Here is a 3,617-nt window from a genome sequence, read left to right as displayed (position 1 = left end):
CTGTCTTACTCTATCTTTTTTAACCCTAAATAAAGAAATGGCTATCATATAGAAGCTACTGATAATTTCACTACTCCTACTTCTACTCTGCCATTTCTTTTGTACCCTTATGGTCATTTCTAACCACCTACTGTCTTATTCTATCTTGATGAACTACAGATAACTTAACTACTCCTTCTTCTAATCTACTGTATCTTTTGTACCCTTACGCTTATGTCTAACCACCTACGTACTGATACCTACTGAGACTTCCCTATTCTTCCTTCTACTAAATAAAAACTCAATAGCATAGAACTAAAGGAAGTCTAAGTTTATTTCCTGATTTCTAGTTTGTAACTACTTTTTTTATTTTGTTTTTGTCCTACTGGCTACTGCAACCTATCTATGGATAGGGGGCAGATGCGTTTTTTTTGAATTTTCACATGGATCCGCCAGTACTATTCTTATACCCCTACAAGCTAGAAATGACTCCTCCTGACTGGCTTGTGATTTGAACTCATTTTCTTCAGACCTTAGTCTGGCAGAAAGTCGTTTTACAGGTCCCTTACTTCTTTGACAGACCAGGTTCCTGCAAAAGTGTTCATTTTGCATTTCTTCCATTTTCTCCTGCTTCAGCTTTTGTGCTTTTTTAATGCCTTCCAACCTATGTTTTGTCATAGGGTTGTGCCGGTCCAAAAGAGGGAGGGGTGGTGAGCCCAACCCCTGCCTCTTTTTTATCATTTTAGTTTCACGAGTGCTGTGATGTGGGAGAACTTCCCCATACACGTCACGATACTCCTGTGCCGTGTCTTCAATCCAGCTTTTTCTCGTGTCTGGCTTTGGCACCTGCAGTGTTCTTTTGGAAGGCACCTTTGTGTCAGGTTTTTTCTCCCTGCACTGAAAGTCGAGCTCATGTTGGATTTCTTGCATTTTCTCCTGTTTGAGCTTCTGTGCTTTTTTAATGCCTTCCAACCTATGTTTTGTCATAGGGTTGTGCCGGTCCAAAAGAGGAAGGGGTGGTGAGCCCAACCCCTGCCTCTTTTTTGTCATTTTAGTTTCACGAGTGCTGTGATTTGGGAGAACTTCCCCGTACACGTCACGATACTCCTGTGCCGTGTCTTCAATCCAGTTTTTTCTCGTGTCTGGCTTTGGCACCTGCAGTGTTCTTTTGGAAGGCACCTTTGTGTCAGGTTTTTTCTCCTTGCACTGAAATTGAAGCTCATTTTGGATTTCTTGCATTTTCTCCTGTTTGAGCCTCTGTGCTTTTTTTATGCCTTCCAACCTATGTTTAGTAATAGGGTTGTGCCGGTCCAAAAGAGGAAGGGGTGGTGAGCCCAACCCCTGCCTCTTTTTTGTCATTTTAGTTTCACGAGTACTGTGATGTGGGAGAACTTCCCCATACACGTCACAATACTCCTGTGCGGGGAGGGGTGGTGAGCCCAACCCCTGCCTCTTTTTTATTGTGGCAGCTTCATGAGTCTTGCCACTAGGATGAGGTTTGCCATAGGAGGCACGATATTCCGTCCTGTACATCCTGCTGCTCATTTTTGATTTCTTGAGTTTTTCTGGTACCCTCAAGTTTTGAATGAAGTATTCGGAAATATATGCAGATATTTTCAAGTTAAAGGATATAGAATCGAGTGCAAATCACATTATTATGACAAATATGATTTCATGACATGTCAGAGGGTGTCATGTGCTGATGTCATAAAATGAATTATAATGATGATTGTGATGTCATGGGTGTCACATGTTACATCATCACATGCGAAGCATGTTACATCACCTGGTGATATGATGATTTCATATCACCAGAAATGTGACATTAAATGTGACAACATCATATCACCAGGTTTGATGATGTGTGACATCATCATATGACATCATAATGATGTCACATCATTCCTCTTTGAAGTTACATGTTATTCTTCCTGTGATGATTTGAGACCTTTCAGATGTGGATTTTTATTTTTAAAACATTTGCATTTTTTTAATGAAAAAAAAAGTTTTTTCATCACAGGGTCGTAGGAAGAAATATGGCAGCGCATGCACATTGAGGTTTATTCATTAGACGAAAATGAATAAATAACTTCCTGTCAACGAAACAGCTAAGCTAACCAGTAGCTAAGCAGTGATAGAATTCAATAATCACTGAAAATACCGCTCACCTCCCGGTCGATTTAATTTTTATATTTACATAGGAATTTTTTTTTCAAGCATTAGTTTCCTGTAGGACTGGTCAGAGACGGCACACGTTCCGTTCCTGTTTACATTGGAGCGTCTTTTTTTTTTTTTTTTTGACGAGAATCTCGCTGTTCCAATCTAAAGTTAGATGGGCAAAGATTATAAAGTGTGAATATCTATTGATTAATTGTCTTATTATCGCAAAGCAGTTGGGTATTTATGATTATGCTTTTAAAGATTTGTTGTGATTTGGGTTCGGCTTAACTGCAGGCTACATGTAGCTTAGCCTCTGGAACATTCTTGCTAGCTAGCTGCAGCGTTCTCTTCTTCTCAGAAAGACCGTCACTAGATTGTCTGTAATATACATGCAACCACATCTAGTGATAATATGGTCCACAATTTTGTCTTTAATTTGTCTCTGGAATATTTTCGCTCTGTGCAGTACAAGTACAGGACTTTTCCGGGCAAAAATCACTGTTTACAAAACCACAAGTCCGATTTTTAAGAAGAGTTAGTCTATGTCTAATTATGCCACTAAACAATTGTTATTGTATTCTTCAGTCGTGCAGATAGAAAATAACCCTTGCTTTCTCCTTCTCAAGTCTGTGTCCAAGCCGCCGTGGACCAGCAGGTGATTACCAAATCATGTTGTTCAGACTTTCAGCTTGTTTGTGATCTTTATGTGACTATGTAAACATATTGAATAGATAAAAATGCCGCTCCGTTTGTTTTAAACTAGGTGATGGAAGCTGCAGTGAGTGGACAGATGACAGGAGCTGTGTGATGAAGACGCTGGGATCCATCATAAACCTCTAAGCATCAGAGCAGCTGAAGGAGGGAAACCAGCAGCTCCTCTTAGAACAGCAGATTGAGACGAAGGACCGCTCAGGTCCAGACAAAATCATGCCTGCAGAGGAAGTCCACACAGATGCTGAGGGACTCTGATCAGAGATGCTAAATGGGGATCAATGCTGAAGATTCTCACAATGAAAGAGCCAAACTTAAATGTGGAGAATGCAACATTCATTTGTGCCAAACAAAACAGAAATGACACTGAAGCAATACACACTTTGCCGATTGAAGGGATAATTACACTGAGTTTCGTGCTATGCATTTTTTTTTTAGTTCATGGTTCTGTCAGTAATTAGAGTGAAATAACTGTGCATCAAGAAAACTATTTTCATAATGTAGATGGGAACGAGTTCTTTCTAATCATACAGTAGATCCTGCTTGTTTCTGATTAGCAACAAACCTAAAATTATATCTATTTTCTGGTCTATTGTCAAATTTACTATTTCAGCTTTATTTAGTTTCCAATTAAATACAAGAATATTATTTTTCAGAATTGAAAATGAATTCAGATGTTAATGTGATGATAAATCATAAATACAAGCTTCTTTAAGAATAACGAATTGCTTAACAATAATAAAACAGTTTGAAATGTTGCATTTTTA

General features: G+C 38.8%; 1 protein-coding gene across 1 annotated transcript in view; it reads left to right on the top strand.

Moving 5' to 3' along the window:
- LOC112137643 (broad substrate specificity ATP-binding cassette transporter ABCG2) overlaps positions 1–3,617 on the top strand; it is a 15,077-nt gene that overhangs the window by 3,437 nt on the left and 8,023 nt on the right. The window lies entirely within an intron of this gene.

This window comes from Oryzias melastigma, linkage group LG1, assembly GCF_002922805.2.
Source record: "Oryzias melastigma strain HK-1 linkage group LG1, ASM292280v2, whole genome shotgun sequence".
NCBI lineage: Eukaryota > Metazoa > Chordata > Actinopteri > Beloniformes > Adrianichthyidae > Oryzias > Oryzias melastigma.
The sequence above is the reverse complement of the archived record's forward strand: the minus strand, read 5'-3'. Positions and strand labels throughout refer to the sequence as shown.